We start from the raw sequence: 21,264 nt of genomic DNA on the forward strand, positions 1-21,264 counted from the left end.
CTTGTGAGTCTATAAATTTATTTATCATATTCAGCCTTGGTTGACAGCTAGCTCAGAGATTGGGGGGAATGGAATACAGGACAAGTAAATTTTGTTAGTAAGAAGAATGGGAAATTCTATTTGGATCACAGGATACCACTGGAGTAAGGCAGACCTAATTCATTAGCCTTCATCAGTTGCCTCTTTGTGGGCAGGGAAGGGTGAGATACAGAACTGAATTATTGTGGGACAAGATGATGGAAGAAGAGGGAAAGGATAGAGGAGAAATGTAGGAAATTTTATGTTAAGTCTTGGGTTAAGACCTAAGGGTTATGTTTAGAGATCTGACATTTAAAAATCCTTAATCCTACTTTCTACAATAATATTCTACAAATCTGCATGAAATTGAAAAATAATTTATTTGGGAAATATCTCTGAATCACCAAATTAAATCCTTAATAATTAAGAATGTTATCAATCCTCCAAGTGAAACCCATGGTCCCAGTGTCCCCAGGCTCTGGGTTTGCACAGACTAGGTTTAATATTGGGATACCACACTCCCAAATTATCTCATTGGATTGGAATTGACTCCATCCATGGAGTTGACCCTGGGAAATCTCAGAATATGTCTCATGTTTAGATGACCTGTATACTGGGGGAATAGAGTTCCCGGCTCTCTTATAATCATAGATGACACAGGATGCTTTTATTTTACCCCTAGCATGTGCTGAAAATATCAAGACCTTAAGCAATCAATACAATTCTCCTTATTCTGAGAATCCCACCTTCCCTAGGGTCCTACACAATCCCACAAATTCCTAATGTCATACTATCTGTTGGACTCCTCTCAGAAAGGTAAAGAAAACTAACTTGGAGTAGTAAGAGGGGCAACCCCTAATCATTTACTTTCTTATCAGAGACCCACATAGAAATGCAAACTACCTAGACCAGGAGAATTAACTAAAATTTCAGGATATTTCCTATTTAGTAACCCCTAAGAATTTCACTTCCAGAAGGAGTTCAAGTTCTCAGGAAAGTACCTGAAGGTTGCCTTCCTACATGGGTCTCTGGGATGAAAATGGAACTCAACTCCAAGAAGTTAACTATGTCAGGACAAGGATCTAGACATATGGCAAGTATTTGAAAGACTGGAGATATAGAGATAATAGTACTAGAAAGCATTAAATGCCAAAAGAAGCTATGATTTCATGGCAGAAGCTATTTTTCACTGCTATTTAAAGAAAAATGCTCTGTGCTAAATTTGGCTAACCCTAGGTCAACCAGAGTTAATTGTATCCAGAAGAAGGTCAGAGACCTATAGATGAGTCATGTCCTTAATGGAAGTAGAGACAAAGGTTCTGGGATTGCACAAACACTGGGAAATTATCCAGTTCATTGGATCGATGTGAAGGCACAAGGATTTATTTTGATTTGTATTTTTGTCTGTCTGAGAGGTCACTGTGGCCAAAGAACTCATCATTTAGAGGCCAGCTTTTTCTTGATGAGCTTCCTCATGCTTGTTCTTAGACAATCAGGCATGGTCAACTCAAGGATTTCCCACTCCCATCCCCCAATTTAGAATGACCTGTTAGAATTTGGGCTCCATAGCACAGATTATGAGAATCTAGCATTATTTCTATACCACAAGGAGGCACAGACAAAAGGTCCCTGTGTTAACTGGATGGAGTACATAGTACTCCATAGTAATACATAGTGTGATCGATTTCATGTCAGAAAGGTTTAAGTTTTAATTCTGCCTCATACTTCATAGCTGTGTGACCCTGGGTGAGTCATTTAAATGTTTTCTGCCTCAGTTTCCTTATCTATAAAATGGGGGTGATCATAACATCGTTTCAGTGGTGTTGTGAGGATAAATGAGGTAATATACATTGTCTATACAGTCTTAATACCTTAAGTTTTAAAGCTTAGAGCAGCACTAATATTTTTACAATACCTTGCGTATGCAAAATGATGTATAAACCTTCAAGCACTATTGTCGATGTTAGCTACTATTATTACTACACTGATAAAGTTGGGTCTGGCCCTCTTGAGTGCATCTACCTCACTTCAGGTAAAGAAGACTGGCTTATGAGTGGCGAGCGTTAATACATTTGGACCAAGGATATTTGCAGAGCTTCTTGGAAGTCAGGCCATTCTTATCATTTGGATAGCATCTGATTTTGAGAGGAAGAAAGAAAGATGTTCTAGAAACATCAGAGCTGGCTGAAAGCAGCTTAGCTAGTTTTGGGCAGAAGAGAGAGTCCTGCTTTCTGAAATAAATCCAGTGCGTAAAAAATGAATCTTAGAGGCATCTTAGAGGAAGTCTTTCCAAGCCTTTAATATCATCCCACAGTGTGGTCAAGGGCTAAAGCCCCACCCATTCCAATATCAAACTTCCTCTTTTCCCAGTATCAACCCTTCCAATATTTCTTTTTCAAGAATAGCTGTATTTATGTTATTAACTACATTAAATATATGCTGCAAATTTCTTAAACTCTTAAGATGAGTAGACCACTGTATTTTGTCATGGGTCAAACTTTGTTAGCAACAAAAAAAATAAAATTATCAATAAAACTTTCTATTGCAATCTAATTCAATAAATAAATATTAAGTAACTACTATATACAAGATATATCTGGGAATTTATATGAGCAAAACAGGCCCTGGCTTCAAGGATCTATAAAGCTAATAAAAGGAAAAAGATTTATTTTGCCAGTAGTTTTTGATCAAAGCAGTAACCAGCAATGACTTAAAAAAATTAATGATGATGTATGCCAATGACATTTCATCAGAGAGGTGATGTACTAGATGTGTAGAATAAGTCATATCTTTTCAGATTTAGTATTTCTTGTTCTGATTGACTATACTTATTTACTAGAAGCAAAAGCTCAATAGAGTAAATTTGTGGGTAGTGATGGAAATATTTTTAAAAATTGAAAAAATAAGATATTAGAATATGCAAAAAATAAAAATAAATGCAAAAGAGGACATATAGTTTATGTTAACTTTAATACATAATTTTTATAATAACTAGCATCTTATGACTGAAAGCTTCCTCTTCCCCTCAAGGTAAGGAGTATCTTAGAAGAGGACATTGTTATGTATCTTATTATGCGCCAAAATATATTAGCTTAAGTGAGTCAAGCTTCTATTTGATTTTAACTGAAGTGTATGAGATCAAGGGAGCAGCTAGGATAGAGTGCCTGCCTTGGAGTTAAGAAACTTCATCTTCCAAGTTCAAATCTGGCCTTAGGCACTTACTAGCTGTGTAACCCTAGGCAAATCATTTGACCCTGTTTGTCTCCATTTCCTCATCTGTAAAATGAGCTAGAGAAGGAAACAGCAAACCATTCCAGTATCTTTGCCAAGAAAACTCCAAATGGGGTCATGAAGAGTTGGACATGATTGAAACAACTGAACAACAACAAGGAGATCAAGATGGTAGACGTCCAGCTGAAGACCTTAGACCTCAAAGTAGAAAGGACATTGTGATGATTTCATCAGGGAGGGACCACTCCCAGTCATCAATGGGTACAGGGAAAACTTCAGGGAGAAGGCCCTTGAGTTTGGCTTCAAAGAAAGGGAAGGAAAGGATAGGATTGTGGGATCACTCTAGAGGGTGTAAATTTATGACAAACACAGCAGAGGGTATGAACAAAGATGGGAGAGTGGGAGAAGGCAAGTGAAGAACCCTGAACATAAAGGATTCCAGTTTGGCTGGTTTGGAGAGTACTAGAAATGCAGTAGAAGACATTTAAGGGGGAGGATGGAGATAGTGGGGGGCCCTGATGGCAGGATAAGAAGCCTCTGTTTCTTTCAACAGGCAATGGGGAGCCACCAAAGACCCTTGAGCAGAGGATTAAAGCGCTGAGAGAACCTGTCAGTTATTTCCTAGCAGATGAGAGTTTTGCAGCTAATTATTTGCTGATCTATCCAATTACTTTCATGTAAACAATGAAAACACCACAAAGTGCTGCCTTATAAGCAAGAGCCACCTGTGGTTACTTTGCTTGCCTGGATCTGACTGCCAGTTATACTGACCTGGGGGCTTAAGAGAGGAAATGAAGGGGGGGAGGGGCGAGACAAGAATTTTGTAAAAGCATAAACAAGAAAAGGACCAGGACAGAAACAGGAGTGGAGAACAGGAGGAAGCCTTGGAGAAATTAGTCATTCCTAGACTCTTGGCTTTTCTAGTTTATTTCTTCTGATATTTTAATAAGACCCAGCTGAATCTGATTTTACCTTTCTTTCCCACTATCCTTCACCATGTCCCAATTGACTGCAGGGAAAAAAAAATCAATTAAGTGCCTTCCATGTGCTATGCATTGAGAGTCAAAGAAAAAAAATTAAACAATCTCTTCCCTCAAGAAGCTTGCATTCTATTGGGTGGGGGTGGAGACAGACAGACAGACAAACAGGCAGACAGGCAGGCAGACAGACAGACAGATAGATATAAATATATACAAAATAAATTCAAAGTACTACTGTCAGTAGTAAATGAGGGCATCATGAAAGGTTTTATCTAGAAGGCTGAGTTTTTGAAGAAAGCCAGGGGTTCTAAAGGTTGGGAGTGCATATCAGGTGTGTGGGAAAGACTGTTCAAAATCACAGAAGTCAGAGATGGAATGCCCTACTGAATGTGAGAAATAGCAAATAGGCCATTTTGCTACAACATAGAGCATGTAAAGGTGAGTAATGGGTGATTTCTGGAATGGTATTGTTGAAACTTATCATAAAGGATTTCAAAATGTTAAATGGAAAAATTTACATTTTAGTGACATGACCATGCCTTGTCCTGTGGCCATTTTGTGGAGAATGAATTAGAGAAGAAAAAGAAGAAACAGAGAATTGTAGAATCTTTTAGAGTTACAAGGGAACTCAGAGGACTTTTAATCCAATCTCCTATCTGGTTCCTTACTTTTTTTCTACAACACCCACAAGTTATCATCCAAAATACGCCTGAAAACTCTGCTGAAAAGGAATTCACAACCTCATGAGAGTTCATTCCATTTAATTTGATTTTAAAACTCCTGACTTTGTTACTTAGTTTTGATCTTTGCTAAAGATAGGCAAACCTTTGCAGACCGTGGGGAAGCTTTTATAATTCTGTTATAAGATAGTTTATGAAATCAAAATAAAATTATGCTTGGTCACATTTATATTGCATAGGTTATCAAATTTGAAAGATGATTCAAAATTGTGAGGAAAAGGGAACAGTGGACTAGGTTTTTAAAAGAGCCCACCAGGGTAAAACAATGAGCCTAATTAAATATGATGACATTAAATTATGATACATGTTAAAGCCCACATGTAGGTTTAAAAAAATCAATTTCATATGTCAAGATGGGGAAGATGTAGAACATCTTTCGATTAAAAAAATGCAAAAAACTGGGAATTTTAGTGGACCATAAATTCAATTTGAAACAACTTGACAAGCTAGGCAAAACAAAAATAAAATAAAATAGATAAAAAAAGAACAAATAAACCAACCAACCAATCAACAACTAATGCTATCTCACACTATATTAGGAGAAGAATAACGTCCAGGATTACAAAAGGAATAGTTCCATCATACCCTGAACCAGTTGGATGACATCTGGAATATTGTATTTATTTCTATTTTTTGTATCAAATTTTAGAAAGAAAATTAATTAGCTGAAAGGAATGATGGGAAGACAACCAGAAGGGTAAAGACCCTTAAGTTTATGCCATATAAAGATTAGCTGAAAGTGTTTCACCGAATTAGAAAATAGAAGACAAAGACATGGGAGTAACATCAACTCGGTGAGCAGCTATGTGGCTCAGTGGATAGAGTGCTGGGGCTGGAGTCAGGAAGACTCAACTTCTTGAATCCAAATCTAGTCTTAGACACTTACTAGCTACATGACCCTGAGCAAGTCATTTAACACTATTTCTCATCTATAAAATTCCTCATCTATAAAAACTTCAAATTCCTCATCTATAAAATGAGAAGGAAATGGCAAACCAGTCTAGGATCTTTCTCAAGAAAACCCCGGATGGGGTTATAAAGAGTCAAACATGACTGAACAGCAAACATCATACCTGTCTTTTCAAGTAGTTGAAGGACTATTACATGGAAGATGAAATGGAATTGTTATGCTTTTCCCCAGAAGGCAAAAATGCTGTAGAAGAAATAGATGGAAATCCCAATAAGATAAATTTAAGGAAGAAACTTCCTGTAAGAGATGTAAGGAACTTACAAAGAGAAATTAAAATCCATATCAGAGCTAAGCCCTGGAGTAGAATTGCCCTTGCTCATAAATGGAAGGTGAATAAATCAATGCTTCAACCCTCTATTAACCATCTAATAACCACTGAAAGTACAGACACTGAGCCTCTTACCGTCTGGACTTCAGCATAGGTCCTTCACCAGCTCCTTCTAGGAGTAGAGTCTCACTACCACCACCTGTTTTACAATTCTCCAAAAGATGGTAATCATAACAATGCTGAGGCTGGAATCAATACCTGGAACATAGCTACCATCACTGCTAAGAAAGGTTTGACAATTTTCTGTCCTCATAGCTAACAAACTCCAGCTCTCAGAATGCCCATGGTTCATATTCATGGGCTCTTTCATTTTCCACTGTTTCATTGCTTCTATTCCTCCTATCCATCCATATTAGCCCTACCCATCTCATTTCTATTACTGCTCTGTTTTTCCCTTCAGTGTTATCCTATGTAACCCAGTTCTATCATTCAAATAAACATTTATATTGAAGTGTTACTTTCTATCTTTCTGCAATCATGGATACATGGCTCCCTTCAGAAGAAACTGCACCCCTGGTCCCTTTCTCCATTGTTGGATATACCTTCTCTTATGTAATCCAACTCCCATGACCAAACTTTGGCACACTGGGCAAGGAGGAGTAGCTGATGGGCTCCTTGCTTCTGGTCACCATTTTTAGACTTTTGCATCACCAATTCCATCTCTTTTTCTTTGAGGTTCATTCCATCCAGTGTATCACCCTGTCCTAATACTGGTAGCTATTTTCTTCCAGTCCTCAAAATGTTCTCCTTTCTCAAATAGTTCATTATCTGGCCTACAATCTTCTCCACCTTAGCTCCTTCACTTACGCTTACATTTATTGTTGCTGCCCCCTCAAATACCATCACTTCTCAGTTTATCCACCTCTTCTACTCCAGTGACACATACCCTCATTCCACCTTAGCCACATTCAATGATGGTCATACCCTTCATCTTATCAGTACCAAAAACACTTCATCTACATAATCTAGATCTCTGAAATTCTTCTTTCTGATAATAATCTCCTATACTTTCATCTTTGCCTGTGCCTCACCACTTTAAATTTTTTTCTTCCTCCTCCAGACACACAACTCCGTCACACTTTCCAAAGCAAAAACATATGCTCACCAAAAAATGGTTAAGACTGTCATGGAAGAGTTTCATTCTGAGTCCAAAGTGAAGAGAGATTTCCTCTGAATGTTAAGGTGAGTTGCCCTAGATTTTCCTGTTCACTGATTACACCACACCAATTGAATTAATCATCTTGGAAAAAATCTATAGTCACCCAAAACATTTTAACATAAAACACACAGATCGCTTTGTGCTTTAAGAAAACACTTCTTTGCTGAGAGTAACAGAGGGAACTCCATGCCATATTTTATAAAATACATGATCACTAATCAGAGGCAGAGGAAGTGTTTGCAAGAGGAAAAAGATCTCCCAGTGCAAGAAATATTTGGATGATTCCTGGTTTGGCTGAGGATATGGTGGCTCTTGCTGGCAGTGCAATGGTCTGGGAGCTCAGGTAGCTGCAACGATTAGTTGAGAGAGGAAAACATTACTACAATTAGACAAAAACAAAAGTAAAGTAGTATTCCTTGGGTTCTTCCTCAAGAAGTGTTACAGGTATGTAACACTTCATATACTGTCCTCAATTGATGGATTTGTTAATTTTGATGAATGGCTCTATATTGTTTTAATTCTTCTTTAGAGAAGATGGCTCTTTATATGGGAAGAACCTAATAGATTTGGAAATGAAGGAAAGGGAAGGGAACAGGCATTTATGCACTGTCTACTATATGCAAGGGACTAAGCTAAATATTGTACAAATATTACCTCTTTTGGTCTTCACTAAAATCCTGGGAGATTTCTTATTTCCATTTTACAGATGGGGAAACTGAGGCAGATAGTGGTTAAGTGACTCACCCAGGGTCACACAACTAGTAAGTGTCTAAGGGCAGATTTGAACTCAAGTCTTCTGACTCCCTACTTAATGCACTATCCACTGCATGCACCACCTAGCTGAATTAAAAGATTATTTAAATAAAGATATGGGAAAAAGTGAGTTTAAATTTTTAAAGCCTTTGGTTTGACCATTCACATTGTAAAAAAATCAGATAAATAATTTCTTTTGTCCAGATTATGACATGTATAATATGTATATACATATATGTACATATTGATATTTGTATATGTCTGTATACACATATATATACTGAACTTTGACTTTGTATGTTTTTAATGGTATTTTTTTCTTAAAAATGTGTACTTCACCAAGAAAATATACTCCTTCAAACTATAATTCTTAAAGAGAATGGTTTCATCATGAAAAATTGAAGAATATGTGTCAAAATCTTGTGAACTCCATGCCATATTTTATAAAATACATGATTACAGCAAAAAAGGAATCTATTCCATATTAGTTTTTAAAGATGCAAAAAAGTCAAAATGTTTAGTATGTAATTTAATCGTCTTAATTATTTTCCTTTGTACCACATAGTTTGTTTAACACTCTATGTGTATGTGTGTGTAGGTGTCTTAGAGTGTGCAGTGGATTACTAATTGGTTCCAGATTTAAAAAGAAAAAAAAATAAAAGAATGAGTGGGTTAATTTCCTTTGGGAAATTACAAAATTCTTTTAATGACCCCATATCTGATCCCAGAAACAACAGACCATTTAAAAAATATCAATATTCTACCAGTATTATTATATGATTGCAATTTGTGGACCTCTACAACCTCCAAAGGGGGGAAAAATGAGAAACATAAAGGAGGTAATAGATAAGCTTATGTTGGGTGTCAGTAGGAAGCAATTCATAATAAATAATGAACTTTGAAGAAGAACCTGAGTAAAAAATATCATCAGGAACACATTTCCTCTAAGAAAAAAAAAAAGGAGGTGGGCTCTTCCTCTGGGGAGAGTGAGAGATAAACAGTGGATAGCCCATGAATTTTACTGGAATCCTCAAGATGCTAGGAGAAAATAGAGAATGCTCTTAGATACTGGGTAGACACTTTTTGTAGGCATATGGGAGTTGACCAGCATCCTACAGGATGGACAGATACAGATGGATTGCTATGTACATGTTTATAGGCATTGCCCATATCACATAAGTCAACAAGCAATTATTAAGAAGTTACTAGATGCCAACCACTGTGGCACTAAGGACTGGGAATACAAACAAACAAATATGATAGTCCCTACTCTCAAGAAATTTATATTCTAATGGGGGAAAACAGCACAGAAAAGGGAACCAAGAAGAATGAGGAGAGGTACTCATGAGAACATTGTAAAGAAATCAGGAGATTCAAGAGCAAAACTGGGAGAGGATTGAAGGAAGGAGTGTGGCTGACCTGGAAGCTTCCTCAAGATTCAACCTTGAAATAAAACTCACTAATCAGAGGCAGAGGAAGTGTTTGCAAGAGGAAAAAGATCTCCCAGTGCAAGAAATATTTGGATGATTCCTGGTTTGGCTGAGGATATGGTGGCTCTTGATGGCAGTGCAATGGTCTGGAAGTGCAGGTAGCTGCAATGATTAGTTGAGAGAGGAAAACATTACCACAATTAGACAAAAACAAAAGTAAAGTAGTATTCCTTGGGTTCTTCCTCACCAGAAGCATTTGACTGAAGGCTGATTGACCATATGTTAGAGATATTAGAAAAATTTCTGATGGGGTTCAGATTGGACCAAATGGTCTCTGTGACTCCTTCTGATATTCTGTGATTCCAAAGCAGTTTTGTCTGAGTATTACATAAGGAAAGGTTCCAGCAATAGAATGTGCTGGCTGGACTAGGGGATGCTTTAGTTAAAGTAGTTGCTTTGCCTATAGGAAATTCTATAGCACATGAATAAACAGCTTTAGAACTGTATGTTGGTTGAGTTGTCCTCATGGTTTTTAAAGTTCCAGCTGTGGGTTGTTAATCAAAGCAGCTTGTTTTTGCTAAATCTAGGCAGAAGCAATTGACTAAGCATTGTAAGACACTGTTTATGAAAAGAAGGTCATGGAATTTCCCATTTCAGAATTTCTCCTTTGGATACCTTTTTTGAATTCCTGTTCAGGAGTAGTGCTATGGACTTGATTAATTCTTTCTCTTCTAACCTTGAATTCTACTTCCTGGAAGTAAATGGTTAAAGATAAGTCTTTGTGAATGTCAACTTTTTCATTTTAAAGCAAAATTAATTGAAACAGTTAAGCTCATCCAAAAAAAAAAAACCTACCTTCTCTTTAAACCATTTCTTTTTTTTAAGGGCTTTAAAAATCATATTTATGGTGTTTAATTTAATTTCTCATTTTATTAACATGGCTGCAGTGATATTTTTTTCTTTTTCTGTTATAACCTGCTGATTTCTTAGGCTGTATTATTTTATGATGCATCCTTTCATTTTTTTCTATTATTTCACACTGAGTGTTTTAATAGGTTTTTCAAAAATCCCCTTTTCTTTCTCAGCAAAAGATGCCTGTACTTGGAAAGGTTTTCTTTGGTGAATTTCCAGCTGTGGGATAGTCTAGTAAACTATATCAAAGGTTGTTAGTTTTCTGGTTTCTCCTATAGGTCTATGGAGATGAGCTTGTAATATTTATTTTCTAAAGGCTGTTTTCTCTGTTTATATCCTGCTGTTGAAATGAGCAACTCAATAAACCTCTTAATGAAGGTGGCTGAAACATTTCCTTTTTGCCTTGGTTTCTATTGCTTTTGTGATGACAGTTTAGCAAACATATTTCTATGCTTTGAAAACTTTCTGTGAACTTGAATTTGCCCTAATAAATAATTGTGAAATCATTAATTGGCACCAGTAGCTGCTGAGCTTAGAATTTTATAGTTTTTGAAACAACAATCACATGTTCAGGCTTCAATTATCTCTGGAATAAATTACACAATGAGCTACAATCACCTTAATGTTCTTTGTGATGAAGGCTATGGATGACACTGAGGGTTTTTTTTTTCTTTTATATCAATGTAATATAGAGCCCTCATCCTATGACATTTAAACAGTGCTTGGTAAGAGAATTGTAAAAATATTTGAAAAACATTTCCAGGCTCTTGACATAGTGCGTGGGCATTATTTTATGCTATTATGTTAACACCTGGATATTTGTGTCTTTATTTGACTCTCAGGTCTTTTAAGTTCTACCCTGCTGACGACATGGAGTGAACAGGTCACTCTGAGTTCCCAGTGGCTATGCAAATTCCAACAGGTCCTATCAAGTTAGAAGGCCTTCAAGAACAGAACCACTGTTAAACTGTGGACCAGTTGTCCAAGCATCAAACTACCTATGTTTTAAGAGGTACGTATCTAGGTTTATTGAAAGATAATTAATTGCTTTCTATTGCTTTCTATTCACTGGGCACTATGCTAGTCACTGGGTTGGCTGAAGGGCCAACTGAATACAACCACTGAAATTCTCAAAGATCATATAATGAACAGTCATCTACACTGGTGGAGAGAATATACACATTAACAAACACACAGATTCATTGATTAATTGAGCTAGTGTTTATTAAACACCTATTAAGCCACTGATCTGGGGCAGCCAGGGGGCATAGTGGATAGAGTGCCAGGCCTGGATTCAGGAAGACTCATCTTCCCGAGTTCAAATCTTGCCTAAGACATTTACTGGATATGTGACCCTAGACAAGTCACTTAACCCTGTTTGCCTCAGTTTCCTCATCTGTAAAATGAACTAGAGAAGGAAATGGAAACCTCTCCTGAATCTCTGCTAAGAAAGCCCCAAATGAGGTCACAAAGATTGAGGCAAAACTGAAAAACAACTGAACAGCAACAAGCCCTGGGTATACAAAGTGAAAAAAAAAACAAAAACAACACTTTCTCCTCCAAGAAATTCATATTCATTTCCCAAGGGGAACATACAAGATCACTTAACTCCTTAAGTTAACTCACTTAACTGAGGCAAGATTCATATTTAACTCTTCTTCAGTCCTCAATCAAATGCTGTATCCACTAAGGTATACTTTCTTTCTTTTAATAAAAGACAGAGGTGAAGAGGCAATGCATTTCATGCATGAAGGGAAAGAAAGACCACCTGTACAAGAGGAAAGAGGTGACAGATAGAAATTCAAATTCACAAAACAGCAAGTTGTCCAGTTTCATTGGAAAATAGAATATGCAAAATGAAATAATGTGAAATAAGTCTGCAAAGGTAGGTTGAAATCATAATCTGAAGGGACTGAAGTGCCAAAATAAGGAGGTGGGGTTTTTCTTCATTGAGGCAATGGGGAGCCACTCAAGGATTTTGAGCAGGGGGGTGAGCAGATATTTTAGGAAAATGATTTTGGCAGATGTACAGAGGATGGATTGGTGAGATGAGAGAAGCTCCCTAATGAAAGACTATCTTATCATGGAAGATCCACTGGGAAGCTGTTATGAGTCCAGGAGAGTAAAGACCTGAACATGGTAGTAAGCCATGGAAATGGATAGAAGGAAATGATTAAAAATATGTGAAGCTAGGTCTTCCAAGGTTTGGGCAACTTATTACGATAAGAGGCAGATGAGAGAGGCAAAAGAGATGAGCATGACCATGCGGCAATTAACTTTGGTGACTTGAAGGATGGTGAAGTTACCGATAGGACATACAAGTGCAGTCAGTAAGTAGTGCCATATTGGAGCTTAGGAGTGATATAAGGGCTGAACCTACGGATATAGAATGACTCGACTAGCCTCCTCTTTGTCAGAACCCAGAGCAAAGGAAGGGAAAAAGTAGTAGAGGTGATGTCAAGGGGTTTTGAATTGTAGAAGATAGATAAGCATAGAATTTCAATGTCAGAAGGGACCCCACAGCTATCCAGTTCAACTTGTCCCTAAAAGATAATCCCCACTACAATATATCTATAAGGTCATCTTCTAGCCTTTACTTCAAAGAAGAGGAGCTCACTGTCTTCCAATGAAACCTTCTACTACTTGAGATCTCTAATTCTTAGAAAGATTTTTTTCTTCATATCCCAGATTAAATTTGCTTCTTTGCAACTTCAGTCATTATTCCTGGTTCTCCCCTCTAAAGCCAAGCAGCATGAATCTAATCCCTCTTCCACTTGACAGCCTTTCAAGTACTGGAAGAAGAGAGATCCTTTAAGTATTGACATTTTCGACTCCCTGGTGAATTTAGAATCAGAACAAAAAAGACACTTCCAAAGGTGGGCTTTGTGAACAAAGTTCTCCCCTGCACTTAATAGCTGTGTGGCTCATAAATGTTTACTATATGTCTGACGCTTCAATTGAGTAAACTAGTTCCTGGGAGTAAATTGCCCACCTTTAAAAGATGAATTGGCTTTCTCAGGGAACTAGGCTGAAGTAACCTTAGTTTATAGTAATGATACCCTACTGCCCTAAAAACAGACAACTTACCACCCAAAGGCAGGCAATTTACTGCCAGGGAATAAATTATTCACTGGGAAGATCAGAGGTTATATATGAGTAAAAAAATTTCACTATATCTTGATTCAGTGAGGTACCTCTCTAGGAAATAGAGTTTCTACCTCTAAAAACAAATTATTCATTCCAAGCAAGTGGGAATGGGAAATCATTATTTTAAAGTTTTAACTAGCACTTACTGAATGTCAAATGGTGACAAATAATGATTAAAGTTAATGTTTATATAGTATTTTAAGGTTTGCAAAACATTTGCAAATATGATCTAATTTCATCCCCAAAACAACCTTTTGAGGTAGATATTATCCCCATTTTACAGAGTAAGGAACTGAGGTTGGGAAATTAAAGGGTAGACCATGGTCCTGCAGCTAGTAAGGGTCTGAAGCAGGATTTTTATTTAGGTATACCTCACACCAAATCTACCACTTTAACCACTATGCCAATTAATATAAAACATAGTCTTTGATTGTTTTCATTTCTTAAAACCATGAAATATCAGAGATTCAACAGACCCTCTTCTATCTGTTCCAACCTGTTCTTGAAAAAAATTCTTTCTTTGACTTGCTTGACAAGTGGTCATCTGGCCTTTTCTTAAATTATACCTTACTACCTCCTAGAGCTATGCATTTAGCTTTTGCACAACTCTCGTTGTAAGAAAATTTTTCCTTATAACAAAGTGAAATCTACCCCTCTGCAATTTCTTCCCATTACTGGTAACTGCCCTCCACATTCAAGCAAAATAAGACTGGCTTCTCTTCCATATGTTAGATCTTCAAATTCTTGAAGACAGATACCACATTCTTCAAAAGTCATTTCTTCTCCATGCTAAGCATCTCCATTTTCTTCAAACATTTGGCATCTGATATAATTTCAAGTCCTTTTTAACATCCTACTCATACTCTTCCTGGACATGCCAAAGATTATCAAGGTCTTTCCTAAAATGTAGCTCCCAGAAATGGATAGTCTATTTGGGGACACAAAATATACAAATAAAAATTCCATAAAAATAGTTACAAAGCAAAATATCAACCCATCCAAGATTGTATATGGGCCCACAGTAATGGAAATTGAAAATATTGAGAATTTGCAAAGCCAAGTACCCAGCTGAGTCAGATTAGTCAAAGGAAGTCGGATTCTACCCCACTGACCTGAGAATGGCTACAGCCAAGTACCCTGTTGGATCAACAAGAAAGCTGGTATATCTTTCACCTCATCAACTGTCTACACCTACTTTTGATTCATCTAGATGTTCTTCTGTGAGGAGAATGATCTCTACTTAGACTACACAACATGCCTCTCACCCCTTTTGAGAAATATGCCAGTGTATTGTGAGGAGAATCACCACTTCACATGAATACGTGTAAGTAAATTCAATTCATCTCATAAATTTGGGTGTTCCATAAAATCATACAATGCTATCAATATAGTGACATTGTACCCTATATTTAAGAGTGATGAGGTCATATTATCTCCCCAATCTACTTATGGTAGGATTAAATATGGCATCATGACTTGCTCAGAAGATAGTTTGCCCTTTTCCACAGAAAGTAGATATTCATAGGATCATATATTTATATCTGGAAGTGGCAAGAGAGGTCATCAAATCCAAGTCCTTCATTTTAGATAAGGAAAAAATTAAGGCCCAAAAAGACTGAATGATTTCTCCTGAGGTCACATAGTTAGTATAAAGCAAATTCAGAACAAAACAAAGTACTCAGACTACAAAACTATCATTCTTTCCACCACAATATAAATTCTCTGAATTTGGTAAAATAAAAAAAGAAATAATAACCACCACTCCATAACGCAAAAATTTAACACTACCTACTACCTGGAAAAACACCACAGTAGGTACTCTGCTTTCTGGCTTTCTGTCATAAGGAAGTCTTTCAACTTACAATTTCTTTTGAATTTATGTTCATAGTCACATGTACATCAGAAAGAAAAAGGAAGGAGGGAAGGAAGGAGGGAAGGAAGGAAAAAAGAGAGAGTCATAAAAGATATAAATATCCTTAAGACCAATAAAAATAGAGATATTTATTCTGATGAAAATAGAATATTTGAAGTTTAAAATAAGGACCAAAACTCACTATTTTATAATAGGAGTATAGTAAGGATATGAGTCTTCAGCATTAGAAAAGGTTTCCCTTCTACCTCCCACATGATCATGGTACTTATATATCATAAGTGACTGTGACAAAAACAGTTCTGTCCCTCCAAGCACTGATTTAGCCTTAAATTTATTTCCAGTGTTTTCTCCAGGCAGCCACAGGCTAATTTTCATTGTCTCACCACACAGAGGAATAAGTGGAATTTCTTTAAAATGAAAAGGCAAGAAAAGGCAGAATAATGCCTAAGCACATTCACAAATGTAGTTACCTAATAACTTAGCTGCAATATAGAAGGAAGAATCACAGTTGAGATACCAAAAGGTTCAGAGCACAGAGAATTAGAAAAGAGACAGTGCTAAGATCCATAACCTCAAATGTCTATAAATAAAGTAAAAAGAATGGTTAACAAGTAAGATGAATTAGAGAGCCTGATAAATGGTGGCCAATTGAACTTTATAGATATCACTGAAACCTAGTGGAATTACACCTATGACTGAAAGATGGATGTGAATGAAAGGGGATAAAACCAAGAGAGATTTTTAAAAGGGGGAGACAATTAACATTGTTTGTCAACATTCTAAGAGGAAATCCTAAAACCCAATGGAAAAGCAAAGTGGTGAGCATTGAGATTTTTAAAAAAATCATGGAAACAATACTGTATTGAAAATATGCTGCAGACCACCTGGACAGAAAAAGGAAATAGATGATGGATTTAGGAAACAAATCAGTCATATTCCTGGCACAGAGACATGAAATAGTACTGATGGGAGTGGAGGAAAGATTTCAATTGCCTCAAAATCTACTGGAAACTTCCCTTTGTCAAAAACTGAGAAGCCAATATTTTATTTCTTTTCTGTAATGTTAAATTGATCCTTCAAAAGGTGGATAAACAAACAAACAAAAAAAGGTGGATAAACCATAAGGAAAAGTTGAATTATAGATCTGATTCTCACCAGCAAGGAATAACAGGTTGTTGAAGTGTAAATGATAGGAACCTTGGAGGAAAGTGACCACTCCATTTTCACACTTGTGATAAATGTAGAGAATAAAGCTGAGAGTAGTTGACATACACTCTAAATGCTGGAAGGGTAAACTTCAAAGTGTGTAGAAGAAGGATAGGTAGGATGCTGGCTATATTTCTAGATGGGAAAATAGCCCAAAGGGTATAGAAAGTTCTCAAGAATGAATTTCTGAAGAAACAAAGAGAAACAATCTTAAGAAGCAAGGAGGGGGGAAGTTATCTTATTAGACCAATTTAGATATGGAGAAGAAGTTCATCAATGAACTTATATTTTTAAAAGACATGGAAAGAAGATGGAAGAGAGGGCAGGCAGCAGAGGAAGAATACAAAAGTCTGGCATAGTTCCTTATGAAGAAGCGCTAAAGCTCAAATGAGCTGAGACTGATAAGAAAAGTTAAGGATAAAATAATTTAAATAAAGTTTTTTTACTATATTTCAAGAGAGAGGAGTTTTTAAAAACTTATCAGACCACTGCTTAAGGTAGATGAAATTATAAAAGAAAAATTAAAGAGAGGACAGAGTGCTCAACTCATTTTTTTCTTTTGTTTTTACTACCCAAGAGAATGACTTTTGGACTAGAAAAAGGCATATCAAAAATCCTTAGTAAGATATTACCCAATCTAAATAAGGAGATAATAAGTTAACATTTATCTGCTCTTGATGAGTTTGTTACATGGCCCAAATGAACTATATTCTTGGATACTGAAGAACTGGTAGATATGATTGCTAAGCTATTGTGATTGACGCTTTGGAAGATCTTTTAGAAGTGACAAAAAACCTACCAGAGGGTGGAAGAAGAGCAAATGTCCCGATTTTCTAAGGACATAAGAGAATTAATCTTCAAATTGATCAAAGGGCCAGAACTAAAGAATAGTCATTAATTGTTTGCAGTAAAGTTGGAAGGAGGTGTTTGTTTGTGTCACAGGAAGCTACTTAGTTTATCTGCTAGTGAATTATTTATCACTGTTTTTGACAAAGGTAGATGCTTTGCTTATCCAATTTGGAAATGACACAAAGCTGGAAATGATAGCTAATACACAGAGCAGCAGAGATAGGTCCAAAAAGACCCCAAAAGACTAGAAAGTTGGAACAACTTAATAGGGGTAAAGGTAAAGAATTACTCTTGCATTGAATAATTATTTCATAAGTATAAGATAAGAAAGATATGGTCAGAATACAACTCATCTGAAAAAAAAAGGCTGAAGTTTCAGTGAACTACAAGTTCAATATCTAAGAGTCAACATAGTGATTCAAGAAAGTGGTCAGGAAAGCTAATACAACTTTACACTGTAGTAAAAGGCACAATACCCAGGACCGGGGAGGTGATCTTGTTGAACCGTGACTTAGAGCATCTGGAGTCTTATGTTCAGCTCTGCATGTCACATTTTGGGCAGGGCATTAATGAGCTGGACAGTATCCAGAAGAGAGCCACCAAGATATTGAAAGATCTCAAGTTTGTGCCATATGAGGATCATTTGAAGAAAATGTGCACTTTTTGTCTGGATAAGATAATATTTGAAAGGGATGTGATTTCTGTTTTCAATTATTTGAAAGGCTGTCGCATAAAAAGAGGGATTGAACTTGTTCTGTTATTCTGTGACTGTGATGAGAAGCATGAAGAAGGAGAAAAGGAGTCCCTTCAGAATCTGAAGACTTAGAGGGCAACGTTGAGTACCCTGCCCAAGAGTCAGTCAGTCAATTACCATTTATTAAGTACCTACTGTGTGCCAGGTACTGTGCTGAACATTGAGAATACAAAGAAAGGCAAAAGATAGTTCCTAGTTTCAGGGATATCATAGTCCAATGAGGTAGCTGGAGAAAGAGGAAAATCAGCCTAAGCCTTACCCTGACTCAGACAACAATGAAAGGTAGAGATTCAGTGGAGCAGGGTGAGTGGAGATAAATTCCCAGGGCCATCTGAAGGGATCTTTTAAGTTAATGGTATAGTTTTGAGAAAAAGTGAAAGAGAAGAAGCTTTTGAGTGACCCAGAGGCATTCTGGATCTGTAAATGTGGGAAATAAAAACACTTCCTCCCAGGATTGTTATAAAGTTAAAATAATATATACATAAAGTGCTTTGTAAGCTTTAAATATCTTTGTAAATATTAGTTATTATTAAGTTACTGATATTATGATTATTGTATCTGGTTAATCAAATAGCCACTAAAATAATAGTACTATCATTGATCCTACATTTCCCTATTATGTACAAAACATGGCATGAAAATCTTTGCCAACTAGCTGAAATCCAGATTACAAAGCTCTACTATGCCTCAGATCTATTAGTCTAATAACTAATTTAACAAAAGGATATGAGGTCAGTTTAGTATGATTTTTGTGGACCCATGCTTTAGATTTTTGTGAACCCATAATGGCTTCTGTTGATCACCACTTCCCTAGATGGTGATTCCTCCATTTAATATTTTCTAGAATTTTGCAGTAATTTCCATCAAACTAGGTGGTTTATAATTTCCTAAATCTATCTTTTGCCTCACTGTGAAAATCACTGCTTGTGCCTCCCTCTAGCCTTCCTTCTCCTGTACTCCATGGTCTCTGATCATTTGTCAGGGTTAGTTCTGGGGTTAAACTTATTTTGGTACCCTGCAACATAATTCACTTGTTTGAATAATGCCACCATGTCCTCTTTTCCTATTCTTACAAATCTTAAGCTTCGTTTTCCTTACTCATGCTTATTCCAATTTGAAGACTGTTTTTTGACAGAGAAAATAGAAGCTAATTAGTTGGATACATTCCATTTCTCTGTCAATTCAATTGAACAAGCATTTATTTATTAAGCATCTACTAGGGGCCAAGCACTATGAGTGGTACTAGTGATACAAAGACAAAAACAAAACAGCCCTTGGCCTCAGGGAGAGTACATCCTCCTGAGGACAAACAACATGTACACAGAAAATTAAATATGAAATAAAAGTCATTTCCAGGGAAGGGGCATTAGCAGTGGGTAGCAAAGATGAGAGAAAATAGGATAGGCTCATTATAGGAGGTGACACAAATGGAATTTTAAAAGAAATTGAATGTTCTTCTATGAGGTAGAAGCCAGGATTCCAGACATAAGGGACAACCTGTTCCAAGGCCCAGAGACAGGGAACAGCAAGCAGGCCATTTTGACGAGAATATAATGTCAGACTAGTAATGACCAATTACTCTGAAAATGTAGGCCAGTTCTAGATCATGAAAAGATTAATAAACTAAATAACTAAGTTGGCATTTTATTCTAGAGGCAAAAGAGAGGCACTGGAGTTTCTTGAGAACAGTAAATATCTGAATAATAAATCACTGATTAAGTCCTTATAATGTGTCAAACCTTGTACTAAGTTCTAGGTATACAAATTCAAGTAAGCAAGAATGTTGTTTCCATGGTGGAGAGCACATTCTACGCACAGAAGAAAACAAATATAAGAAAACTAGAAAGGTTTTAGGAGAAGTATGAATGGATTGGCATGTTGTGGAAGCATCCAGGAGATAACTGTGGAGGCCTGGTTCTAGGCAAGATATTGTGAAAGCTCCCCTATCAGAGGCCAGATTCCCAACGCTAGAGTACAAGGTTCTAATGGGTAAACAACAAGGAAGATGAGAAAGATTGTGGCACAGTTTTAGAAATACCTGAAGAGAAAAGTAATGAAATGGTCAGACCCGAGCTTCAGGAATATCAATTTGGAGTCCAAGTGTGGTGAGTAGATTGACTGAAATGACTGAGGAAACAAAGGTTCGAGCTTTCAAGCATATTGATTTATTAAGCAACATATGCCAATTGCACAACAAATCAGAACCAGGCTTCCTCAGTTTGACATTAGACCCCAAACACAGGGCAGGACAGCTTTTATGCACTAAAAACAAAACAAAACAAAACAAAACAAAACAAAGCAAAAAAACAACAGGATATAAGCCAGGATACAAAATTAGGTAACCTGATTTCTAATTGGAGGAAAATTTAAGGGCTTTTCACATTGAGAGGGTTAAAGTAAACAGGTACAATTCCCTGAAATCAGAAAAAGACACGTCCCACACTCCCCTCCCCCAACTGTCTCTATTGAATCAAAGGAACAACAACAACAGCAAATAACCAACCATACAGGGTCAATTTTCAGATCAGACATAGGGGTGGCTTGAGATATATAATTGTGAGAAAATTCCTTGCATCAATCTTCAGATTTGACTGGGTTTCTGGTCAGCATAAACTAGGTCCTTAGTTAAGGGTCTCTAAGCAAGAGGTAGAAGTGGCCTAGGTTCAGACAATGCAATAAAGTTTTTTCACAATTCCCATAACTAAATAAAATTTTATCACATAAATTGGACTAGAGCCATAACTAAAAAGAAAAGGAACTGAACTAGGTCTAGAATTGAGTCACAAGATGGAGTCAGTTTGGTTCACACAATTCCCACAATTCTCTCATAAGGAGAGAATGAATTAGAGAAGGAAGAGATTGAATACAAAAAGACTAATTAGGAATTTTTTGCAGTAGTCCAAGTGAAAGGAGA

The sequence above is a fragment of the Vombatus ursinus genome, unplaced genomic scaffold (genome assembly GCF_900497805.2).
Source record: "Vombatus ursinus unplaced genomic scaffold, bare-nosed wombat genome assembly UNPS02014781.1, whole genome shotgun sequence".
In the NCBI taxonomy this organism is placed as follows: domain Eukaryota; kingdom Metazoa; phylum Chordata; class Mammalia; order Diprotodontia; family Vombatidae; genus Vombatus; species Vombatus ursinus.